Here is a 12,877-nt window from a genome sequence, read left to right on the forward strand (position 1 = left end):
GCAGCTCGCCTGCACATACGTTGGAGGTGTCCCACTGTTCCACAGCCCTTGCAAACGTATTCTTTGTATTGGCATGAATGGAAACGATGATCACCCCCGCAGCGCCAACAAGGTGTTAATGGCCTTGCATTCAACACCCTTGATGGTGGACTCCGACATCTGCGGACGTGTAGCTGCAGGTATGTGTGACCTGCCCTGTACGTTACAATTCAAAAACAACATCACTTTGTTCACAGTACTTGTAGCAGCACTTGTGTGCTGAGAGATTTGCTTCGTATTGTCACTGGTGGCAATGAACGCCGGGGCTATTGCTATGGCCTGACTCAAGGTTGGGGTCTCTACAGTCAAATGTTTGCGAAGTATAGTTTCGTGGCCAATGCCAAGTACGAAAAAGTCTCTGAGCATGTGCTCCAAATGTCCTTCAAATTCGCAATGTCCTGCAAGACGTCTTAGCTCGGCGACATAACTCACCACTTCCTGGCCTTCAGACCTTTTGTAGTTGTAGAACTGGTACCTCGCCATCAGAACGCTTTCCTTCGAGTTCAAATGCTCTCGGACCAGTGTGCACAAATCGTCATATGATTTCTCCGTGTGTTTCGCTGGAGTGAGCAGATTCTTCATGAGGCCATACATTGGTGCCCCACAGACGGTGAGGAGGATCGCCCTTTGTTTGGCAGCGCTCTCTTCCCCATCTAGCTCGTTGGCCACGAAATATTGGTCGAGTCGCTCCACAAAAGTTTCCCAATCATCTCCCTCCGAGAATTTCTCCAGGATGCCCACTGTTCTCTGCATCTTTTGGTTCGCTATCTGTATCTCGTCGCCAGTCGTTGTGTATGGAGAAAGAGTCAGACTGAACACTGTGAGCTCAAAGTAAAGTGTGACCTTAGTCTTTTATTGCAGGTCTCTCGAGTGCCTCTGCAACCTGTGAAGCCTCCTTAAATACCTGTGCTCCCAAGAGATTATGAGATCCCTTGGGACTCCAGGGGATGAGCCCTCTGGTGGCTGTACAGAGTAAATAAAAGTATACATATATAACTGTAACGAGTGGGCACAAACATAAGATGATAACAAAAAGACTTGAAGGGAGGTTAGAAAAAAATTCTTAATACCATGGGCTGATTAGAATATGGATTTTCTGCCACAAGCTTTGAGTGCTAACTAGTAATCTTAACTAGTAATCTTGCAAGTCGATCCTTATCATATACCTTTTGATATGAGAGGTTTTGAAACCTTGCTATTCAAGAAACGAGGAAGAGAGATAACAGGGAACTATAGGCCAGTTAGTCTGACATCAGTAGTAGGGAAAATGTTAGAATCTATGATGAGAGATGTGATAACAGGGCACTTAGAAAATTATAATATGATTGTGCAGAGCCAACATGGATTATGAAGAGGATATCATGTTTGATAAATTCATTGAGGTTGTAACTAGCAAGGTGGATAAGAGGGAATCAGTGGACAAGGTGTATTTGGATTTTCAAAAAGCTTTTGATAAGGTACCACACCTGAGGTTATTCTACAAAATTAGGACTCATGGGATTGGGGGTAATATGTTAGCATGGATTGAGGATTGGTTAATGGACAGAAAACAGAGAGTAGGAATAAATGGGTCATTTATGGATTGTCAGGCTGTAAGTAGCACCGTACCACAGCGATCAGTGCATGGACCTAAGCTATTTACATTCTGTATCAATGACTTAGCTAAGGGGACTGAGTGTAATGTATCCACGTTTGCTGATGATACAAAGTTAGGTGAGAAAGTAAACTGTGAGGAGGATGCAAGGAGGCTGCAAAGGGGTTTAGACAGGTTCAGTGAGTGGGAAAAGATGTGATGGATAGAATATAATGTTGTAAAGTTATGCACTTTGGGAGGAAAAGTAGAAAAGCAGAATATTTTTTAAATGGTGAGAGACTGGGAAATGTTCTTATTCAGTGGAACCTGTACATGAATCATAGAAAGTTAACATGCAGGTACAGATTCAATTAGGAAAGCAAGTAGTATGATAGCTTTTGTTACAAAAGGATTCAAGTATAAGAATAAAAGTGGCCGAAATTGCCCTCAGCCCCGTTTGGGGCGGATAATTCAAATTAAATGGCGAATTACCACCAGTACAGTTGGGGTAGGGAATAGGGGGAAATTTGACACTTTTGACTGCAAAAATGAATGAGGCAGTGCTGGGGGCAGCTGAGGGGTGGAAGAGAGTTGGGAGCGGGGCGGAAGGCGGGCGGTGTTGTCAGTGCAACGTGGATGTGCCGCGCCGTGCTGAGGCGTAGCAATATCCCTCCCCTTCACTACAAGGGAGAGACGGTAACAGGCCTTAAAAAGGGGGAAATTCCGGCCCCAAGAAGTCTTATTACAATTATATCGGGCCTTGGTGAGACCACACCTAGGGGCCGAAATTGACCACCGCCAGAAACGTGGCGCACCTACCCTGTTTCAGCTGTTTTGACTGGTGCGGTTGATGCTTTTTGGCTTATTTTCTTTCCAGCGGCCCAGAAATTAGTCATAATGGGGGCGGCAGTGCGGCAATGAGTGGAAGTTTGCACACTAGAGGGCGGAAGTTGGGCACGGGCGGAGTGTCCTCTGCTGTCACTCATCAGCGTAGTGCTGATGATGTCATCGCGCTGGCACATCACCATGTATCTCCCCTTCACTTAAAGGGGAGAGCTGCTGCCATTATTTAAGTTAGGTCCACTGGGCCATCAGGGAGGGTTTCGGCCAGGCCCCCAGCCTGGCACCCAAGAGGGGATGCCAAGCTGCCTGTTGGCGGTCCGGCCGAACCCGGGGGGCATAATTGTCGGCCAGACCTGGCAGTCGGCCAACAAAAACTAAGAGGGCGGCTGCGGCAGAAGTTCCTCCCCTTTAATGACAGCCGCACTGCCATTTTGAGCACACTGCAAGCACAGTGCACTAGCAGAAAAAGTTGCCGATGGCACCGAGCAGCGGGAGTAAGATTTCCTCGACGGAATTTCACCATCGGGGGGAACATTGGCGGTGCGCACTCTGATGATGCACTTAGGACAGATCGGCAGCAGCGGAGCGGTAGTGGGGGAGCGCTCAGCGCCGGGATACCACAGAAGTGGAATTTTCAAAATGGCAGCCATTCCACAAAAAATCGGCGGCCATTCCACTCCACCGATTTCCAGCCGTAACCAGCCTTAAGGGAAGGGGCAATTTCGGCCTCTTGGTAAAGGGAGTGCAACATAGGTTTACTGGACTGATTGTCCTATGAGGAGAGATTGAGTGGACTCGGGCTATATTCTCTGGAGTTTAGAAGAATGAGAGGTGATCTCATTGAAACATATAAAATTCTTAAGGGGCTTGACAGGTTAGACTCAGAGGGTGTTTTCCCTGGCTGGCGAGTCTAGAACTAAGAGTCACAGTCTCAGAATAAGAGGTTGGCCATTTAGGACTGACGTGAGGAAAAATGTATTCACTCAGTTGTGAATCTTTGGAATTCTCTACCCAAGGAGCTGTGAACGCTCAGTCGTTGAGTATATTCAGGGTCCTCCCTGTCTAAAGCTGTGTTAATACAAATTAGGATACATAGAAGGCTCAGAGGAGATTGGATAGAGGCGTTTAAAATCATAAAAGGATTTAGATAGAGTAAATAAAGAGAAATTGTTTCCAATGGCTGAGGGACCAATAACCAGAGGACACAGATTTAAGAACATAAGAACATAAGAAGTAGGAGCAGAAGTAGGCCATGTGGCCCTTCGAGCCTATTCTACCATTCAATAAGATCATGGCTGATCTTCGACCTCAACTCCACTTTCCTGCCCGATCTCCCTATCCCTTGATTCCTCTAAAGTCCAAACATCTCTCTATCTCAGCCTTGAATATACTCAATGACTCAGCATCCACATCCCTTTGGGGTAGAGAATTCAAAAGATTCACAGCCCTCTGAGGAATGAAATTCCTCCCTATCTCAGTCTTAACTGGCTGACCCCTTATCCTGAGATAATGCCCTCTAGTTCTAGACTCCAGCCAGGAGAAATAACCTCTCAGCATCTACCCTGTAAATCCCCCTCAGAATCTTTTATGTTTCAATTAGATCACCTCTCATTCTTTGAAACTCCAAAGAGGAAAAGCCCAATCTACTCAATATTTCCTCATAGGACAATCCTCTCATTCCAGGGATCAATCTAGTGAACCTTCATTGCACCGCCTCTAAGTCATTTGTATCCTTTCTCAGATAAGGAGACCAAAACTGTGCACAGTACTCCAGGTATGGTCTCACCAAAGGCCTGCACAATTCTAGTAAGACTTCCTTACTCTTGTACTCTAACCCCCGTGCAATAAAGGCCAACATGCATTAGCCTTCCAAATTGCTTGCTGTACCTGCATGCTAACTTTCTGTGTTTCCTGTACGAGGACACCCAAATCTCTGTGAACACTAACATTTAATAGGTTCTCACCATTTAAAAAGTATTCTGTTTTTCTATTGTTCCCACCAAAGTGAATAACCTCACATTTCCCTACATTATACTCCATTTACCACCTTATTGCCCTCTCACTTAACCTGTCTATATCCCCTTGCAGGCTCTTTGTGTCCTCCTCACAACTTACTTTCCCACCTAGCTTTGTATCATCAGCAAACTTGGATACATTGCACTCAGTCCCTTCATCTAAGTAATTAATATAGATTGTAAATACCTGAGGCCCAAGCACTGATTCTTGTGACAGCCCATTAGTTAAAGCCTGCCAAATGGAAAAAGACCCGTTTTTTCCGACTCTCTGTTTTCTGTCCATTAACCAATCCTCTACCCATGCTAATATATTACTCCCAACCCCATGGCTCAAACCTCCACTTTTTTTGCATACTTAACGCCCACTTAACGCCCATTTTACCGCTGAAATGACGAATAACGCCCCTATATCGCCCATTTTGGCACAAAATGGAAACAAAAGGGCATTTTTAGGAAACTTTTTGCCGAGCGTAACTTTCCCCATGTGCTTAACGCCAGGAAAACATATTACCGCACACCCACTTTTTGGGGGCGGAACCAGCAGAATGGGCAAAATCAGCGCTCATAATATCACCCAGCGTTACTTTCCGCAAGGAATTAACGCCGAGATTCAATAATACCGCCCGCCCACTTTTTTTTGTCGTAAAGAGCACATCTGGTGAAACTAACGCCCAGGAGATCGGCCACAGTCACTTTCACCACCTCACACACATATTGGCCACAACGTCGCTCGCCCAAACAAACGTCCAGAAAAAGTGGAACTGTTCTGAACGAACGCCAGCCGTATGGCTGGCATTTTTAAAATTGCAGGTCGCTTCATTCAAAAGGCTGCCTTAACTTCGGAGGAGTTTGCATTGAGTCTGGAGTTCTTCTCAGGTGAAGTGATGGACTATTGGGGGTTTACTCCGGGTGCATTTTAGTGAGGAAATTATTACTTCTTATCAATTGCTATTCTACTTTCAATGCAATGGCACCACCAAACAATAACTGTGCTTAAGCAGCGCTTCAGATGTCTTGACCACTCAGGAGGAGAGCTACAATACAATCCTGAGCAAGTAGCTAAATTCGTGATTGTGTGCTCGATGCTGCACAACCTGGCTATCAGAAGGGGCCAAGAATTGCCAGAAGACACTGATGCTCCACCTCATGAGAGAGAGGAAGAGGACGACGAGGAGTTGGATGCTGACCTAGGGCCAGACAATCAGACTGGCTATGCAACCATTCCCACAAACCTCTCCAGACCGCAGGGGTTTGTGAGAATGGTTGCATAGCCAGCCTGATTGCTATGCAACCATTCCCACGAATGGCTACATAGCTGCAAAACTCTTACATGAGGAGCTGATATCGGAACGATTTGCCTGAAAGAACGTTGATGTGAGTGACAACGTTGACACACTGCTGTTTGTGTGCAGCTCAGACATCAATGGTGCCCATCAGCTTGGTGCCAGTTAAAGTTTCATATTAAGTTGTATTTAACCCTTTCATGTTAAGAAATCACGAGTGTGTAACGGTGCAGCTATCTGAGACAATGCGCTACAAGGTTATGTTCAATAACAAAATTTTATACCAATATTGGTCTGAAATCATAAGTATCACAGCCAATAACACCCAACCCCCGCCCACACCCCACTTTTTCCACCATTGACATCAATCAAATGTTCAACATGTCCAGTAACACAAAATACAAGGGCAAAGCAGGAGGGTGGTCCCCAGCCCCCATACATTGCAACAAATTGCATACACCCAGATCACCTGCAGACATGCATCTCACTTTCCATCCCCCTCCCCTTCTTCTCCCCACCTCTACCGCTTCCCCGCCTCACTCCACAGCGCCTGGCCAAGGAGCTCCTCAGGCGGTGCCTCATTGGGGGGGTTGAAGGCAGATGCGGTTGTTGTACGGGAACGGGAGCGGTGGGTGCCGAGGGGGCAACATTCTCTGATGCAGAAGCAGGATCTTGGTCTTTGCTCACATCTGTCATTCGCAGTGGTGGTGTGGAATCTAGGAGTGGAGTGCCATGCTCGGGGACTACTGGGAGGCCTGTGGCAGCAGTGTACTCGATCATGGTGGCCAGCTGTCGGGATATGCCCCCCAATACTTCGATGAGCTGGTCACCAATGTCTACAATCCTCCTGGACAACTATACCATCTCTCCGCTCTCATTTGGCGCTCGTGGAACAGACCTGCCATGTCCACGAGACCTCTGCGGGGTCAGCGCAGTCCTGGGGACAAATGAGGTGCCCTGTGGAGAGGTGCTTGGGGCCGGTACCGCCAGAGAGGAGGCGTAAATGACCGGAGGACCACTAGATGGCCTTGGGGTGGAATGGCTTCTGGAGTGTGGCGATGCAGGTTCCTCGAAGTCCGCGCTCTCATCTGTGGAGGACAGACCCAGAGGATTGACGGGCGAGAATCGGAGCTCCTCAGCACCAGATGTTGGATCGTCCGGAGAGTCGGGCCCCGCGCCTCCACCTTCTGGCCTCTGTGGTCTTGCCTTGGGGCACGCTGCTGGCTGAGCTGCAAAACACAATGAGGTTATTAGAGGAGAAGGGGGTGCTAGGATGACAAGGTGAGTCCAGCGCTACACACAGCATATGTACGACAAAAGCACCACCGCTCTCAATATCATCGCAGACATAACATTTCATGACCATCAACACATTTGCATTGCAATGATTTTCATTAGGCCATCATTATTTCTATGACAATTTTAGAAATCATCTATCATATATGATTGTTCGGATATGAGTGGGTGTGGCATATATTGACATCACATCACGCAATGGTATAAGCCTTACTCGCGTGGCATCACTTCAGGGTCTGCAGATGCATCTGTGGCTGTCCAGGGTGCTTCCCCACGAGTGCGAACACCCGCTCCTCCATCTCAGTGATGTCGCTGGGGACTGGTGGCCCCCCACCCATTTGCCTCTGCACGAACTCATCGTCGATAGCTTCTTCAGTAAAAGGTGACAGGACGACATGGCATGAGATCATTGCGTGATATCATTGCTAGGTACTGTCACAGAGACTGATACAACACATAACCGACAGTTGTAATCATGATTATTATGAAAATTATCATTCTTTACCTAAAGACATACACCGTGACCGCAGGCTTTGAGTAAAACATTCCCGGTAAAAGTGAAAGACCTCACATCTGCTGATAGTCACTCATGACTGTTACAAATCAAATTATATAAATACATAAGTACATGTAAATCAATGTAATACTCTTGCGGATCCCACAAGGTCGTTCCATCGTTTGCGGCATTGGTTGCCCTCACGAACCTCATTGGTCGCCGATAAGACCTGCTCTGCTATCTCGGTCCATATCCTCTGGTATGCCTTTGGGGGTGGGCTTCCCCCACCCTCACTGTGTCAAATCACCCCAGCGTGACTCGATCACCTGCAGAAGGGAGGCATTTGCCTCGTCCGAGAACCTCCTGGCTCTTTTGCGCCCTCCAATGTGCTCCTCTCCCACCTCACTGCTCTCTCCAGCATCAGTCTCCACAGCATGCTGTGATACCTCCTCTTCGCTCTCCATTATAGGCCAAATTCAGGCAAGTATGTGGCTGGTAACAGCTACTTTTTTTTGGTCTGCTTGCTGTGAAGCTCTAAAGTTTCCCTCCTTCCTCCCAAAGCAGCCACATCACACCCAGACACGTCTTCAGTCCCTCTGAGCTCCCTCTGTTTCTGTCTCCTCTTCTGCGCATGTCATGATGACGCTTGACCTCCTGAATTGGGGGAATCGAGCATTGCTATGCCGTTGCTAAGGATGGCTACACTTTATGGCAGAAGGTCAAAAAAATTTAAAGCTACCGGGCATTTGATACTGCTCACGGTAATGCCCATTTTCAAAAATGGAGACTAGGTGCTTTGAGAAAGGGTCAGAAGCCGGCGATCTGAAAACCCTTTTTTAACGCTCACAGTGGAAATATCGCCTATTTTTGGGTGATAACCACAAAAGTGGAGATTCTAGCCCCATGACCCTTATCTTGCGTAGCAACCTTTTATATGACATCTTATCGAATGTCTTTTGAAAATCCAAATATACTACATCCATTGGCTCCCGTTTGTAGTAAGACTTCCTTACTCTTATACTCTAACTCCCTTGCAATAAAGGCCTGCTAGTTACATCCTCAAAAAATTAATACATTTGTAAAATTTGATTTCCCTTTCATAAAATCATGTTGACGCTTCCTAATCATTTTATGATTTTCTAAGGTAATTAGCAAAAGAACCTGAGGCGACATGAGGAAAGACTTTTTTACACAAGTGGTTAGGATTTGGAATGCCCCGCCTGATAGAGTGGTGGATACAGATTGACTGCATTCCTCAAATTCTGCCCACTTGAGCATCCCTGATTATAACTGCTCAACCATCGGTGGCTGTGCCTTCAGCTGTTTGGGCCATAAGCTCTGGAACTCCCTCCCATAATGCCTCCGTCTCTCTACCTCTCTTTCCTCATTTAAGACGCTCCTTAAAACTTACCTCTTTAACCAAGCTTTTGGTCATGTGCCGTAATTTCTTCGATGTGCCTCAGAGACAGATTTATCTGTTTTGTCTTATAACACTGCTGTGAAGAAACTTGGGACATTTTACCATGTTATAGACGCTATATAAATAAAAGTTGTTGTTGTTCAAAAGGGAACTGGGATAAATACTTGCAGGAGAAAAAAGGCAGGCATATGGGGAAAGAGCAGGGGAGTGGATTGTTCTTTGAAAGAACCGGCGTGGACACGATGGGCCGAATTCCTTCCTTCTATTCTTGTACTATTCTATTATTCTATAATTCAATGATTGGCATCTCACTCAGAGAGACCAGAAGATAGTTGATGAGGGAAATAGAAAAATGCTATACAAGTGCATTAGAGGATATTGAAGCTGACTAAAAGGATCTTTGCTCTGTGTTCAATCTTGAGTTGGGAGTGCTTAATACTGATACTAGATGCCTGAAATGGGAACTATTCCATACCTAGGGCTAACAGAAACGAATTTAAAGTAACATCCAGAAATATTACTACATCCTCTATAGGGCATCACACCACAGAGTACATGCGACTGTATGCCTTATAACAACGTGTACTTCACAGTCGCCAGGAACATTTCATTTAATAAAAGAACATGTCTCACTCTTTGCATAAAATTAAGTGCAGAATGCCAAAATGTCATCATGTCTGATGAACAGGCAGAACAGCTGCTTTTCGAGGCTTGGCTATGGTCACAAATTTGTTGTTCACTTATTCTGCGTCTTCATGTAAGAATTTGGCGATTCAGTTTAACTAGCCCCCTGGTTAGTGAAGCTGCATACCCAGATTTGTTGACAAGACTGGCACTGTGCCCTTACTAGGAGGTATAGTAAGTGTGTTAGAAAAAATATCCTAACATTCTCTAATTCCAGCAAGCATTAGATTACATCAGTCCTTAATCCTATATATGTTATAGATGTATTTTAAATGTGGTCTATTAAATTTGGAATTAGTCTCTGAAGTTCCTTCACACTTGCAGATGCAAATTGCTTTATAATTCATTTTAATTCTTTTTTGAAACTCTGATTGATTTCTGGATGTCCATTTTGAGGCTGTAACTATTTTTACTGTTAATATTTTCACTTAGTGATCTATTATTTTATTGAAATGAAAATAGAATGATCCATCACATTTGGAAAATAGTGTTTTGTGTCTTGGAAATGAAAGCTATCTAATTGTATTGATGTTAAACTGTTTACCTGAAAACCCTGAGATATCAGGATTTAAAAAAAATACTTCTATAATGGTTTTAAAATTATTGATGTAAAGATTAAAATCTGCACTTAAATTTTATTACTAAAGCTATGAATTATTCTACCAAGTGCTGCCATAAGTTATAGAGGTAATGCAAAAACCATGGCTGACATTATTGGGGTAATGTTTTGAGTACGACTCAACGGTTTAGACCCTCACCCACTGCGAGTGCATATCGAGTGCATTACCTGCAATATTCCAATATGCAAAGTGGGTGGGTCAGGTTTAGCACCATCGCCATATATTCAGAAAATCAGCCCCTTAATACAATCATTGGAACAGTCCACTGAGAACAGAAGGTGCCACATAAAAGGTTACTGCACAAGATAAAGGTTCACAGGGTTGGAGGTAATATATTAGCATGGATAGAGGATTGGCTAACTAACAGAGAACAGAGAGTCGGGATAAATGGTTCATTCTTTGGTTGCCAACCAGTAACTAGTGGGAAGCCGCGAGGATCAGTGCTGGGAACCCAACTATTTACAATCTATATTAATGACTTGGAAGAAGGGACTGAGTGTAACGTAGCCAAGTTTGCTGATGATACAAAGATGGGAGGAAAAGCAATGTGTGAGGAGGACACAAAAAATCTTCAAAAGGACATCGACAGGCTAAGTGAGTGGGCAAAAATTTTGCAGATGGAGTACAATGTTGGAAAGTGTGAGGTCATGCACTTTGGCAGAAAAAAAAATCAAAGAGCAAGTTATTATTTAAATGGAGAAAGATTGCAAAGTGCCCCAGTACAGCGGGACCTGGGGGTACTTGTGCATGAAACACAAAAGGATAGTATGCAGGTACAGCAAGTGATCAGGATTGCAAAGGAGATGGAGTATAAAAGCAGGGAAGTCTTGCTACAGCTATATAAGGTATTGGTGAGGCCACACCTGCAATACTGCGTGCAGTTTTGGTTTCCATATTTACAAAAGGATATACTTGCTTTGGAGGCAGTTCAGAGAAGGTTCACTAGGTTGATTCCGAGGATGAGGGGGTTGACTTATGAGGAAAGGTTGAGTAGGTTGGGCCTCTACTCATTGGAATTCAGAAGAATGAGAGGTGATCTTATCGAAACATATAAGATTATGAGGGGACTTGACAAGGTGGATGCAGAGAGGATGTTTCCACTGATGGGGGAGACTAGAACTAGAGGGCATGATCTTAGAATAAGGGCCGCCCATTTAAAACAGAGATGAGGAGAAATTTCTTTTCTTGGAGGGTTGTAAATCTGTGGACTTCGCTGCCTCAGAGAGCTGTGGAAGCTGAGATATTGATTAAATTTAAGACAGAAATAGACAGTTTCTTAAATGATAAGGGGATAAGGAGTTATGGGGAGCGAGCGGGGAAGTGGAGCTGAGTCCATGATCGGATCAGCCATAATCTTATTGAATAGCGGAGCAGGCTCGAGGGGTCATATGGCCTACTCCTGTTCCTATTTCTTATGTTCTTATAAGCAACAAAAAATTGGTAAATCAAACTCAATGCACATAAATGCAATATATTATACACACTTAATCAAATAATACTATTGAACTGGCTGGGAGAGGCTGAAGGAGCTCTTGGAATGACAATACGCACAACATTGACCATATTGTACATTGTCATTGTATAGCAGCAATTAACAAAGCAAATAGAATGCTGAGCTATTGCTAAATCAGTAAAGTAGGGAATAGATGTTCAGCCCAATAGATATGAATGGGCAGAATCTAGTTCTGAGGATCTCATGCTGAAGTTGTATAGTGCTCTGATTAGCCTGCTACTTGACCACTGCATTCATTTCTCATCACTGAGGCACAAGGGAAACGTCCAAGCCCCTGGAATGGAGTAAAGTAGGGCCAGAAGCTGATCTTTAATATCAGAGGATTAAGTTATGAAGAAAGTTAGATAAATTCAGACTCTTCGGCTTTGAAAAGAGGTGAGTGAGAGTGCTGGAAAAGCATTACCTGTTGGATCCAGCAGTCCTCGCCTCCCTTCAGCTGCCGTGATTCCAAAGTCCCTGGAAAACTGGCCGGCCAGTGTTAAATTTAAAAGGGAGGTAAAATTTGAGACATGAAGCCTCATTAAAATATTTAAATGAGCGATCGCCTCCTGGGAGTGTGTTGGTCACCCGCCCCCTATCTGGCCTCTGTTAAAATCGGAAGTGGGTGGGTTTGAACCGGGTTGGGTTCGGGTTTGAGATTTTTAACATTTTAGTATCCCACCCGACCCAAACCCACCAGTTTTGGGGGTTTAGTTTCACTAATGGGAAATAATTCGCAAATCGTTTGCCCCTTGTGAGTTTTAGATATTTAAAATAATCCTATAATAAACCCCAATTTATGTTGTGCGATCTATTCAATAATTGGACAAGTCAAATGCACTGATCATTTAAAATGATGTCCCTATAAACTTCTCCATTGGACTACCTTTTTATATAATTGTTTTTGCATTTATTTTAATTGTTTCTAGAGTGTTACATAATTTGGGAGATATTGGCATTAGCTCTGTAGCAAGATGTACATTGTGAATATCTCTGAGTGAATGAATGTTGATTATTTTCAACTGAAGTAAGTCAAAACATTGTTCGAATGCAGTTCCAAATAGCTTTGGATTACTTTGACTAGAAAAGTAAATATTAGTGTTACACACCTTAAAG

General features: G+C 44.4%; 1 protein-coding gene across 1 annotated transcript in view; it reads left to right on the top strand.

Moving 5' to 3' along the window:
* LOC139264487 (collagen alpha-1(XXVIII) chain-like) overlaps window positions 1-12,877 on the top strand; it is a 405,978-nt gene that overhangs the window by 164,420 nt on the left and 228,681 nt on the right. The gene's annotated exons all lie outside the window — the stretch shown is intronic.

This window comes from Pristiophorus japonicus, chromosome 5 (genome assembly GCF_044704955.1).
Source record: "Pristiophorus japonicus isolate sPriJap1 chromosome 5, sPriJap1.hap1, whole genome shotgun sequence".
NCBI lineage: Eukaryota > Metazoa > Chordata > Chondrichthyes > Pristiophoridae > Pristiophorus > Pristiophorus japonicus.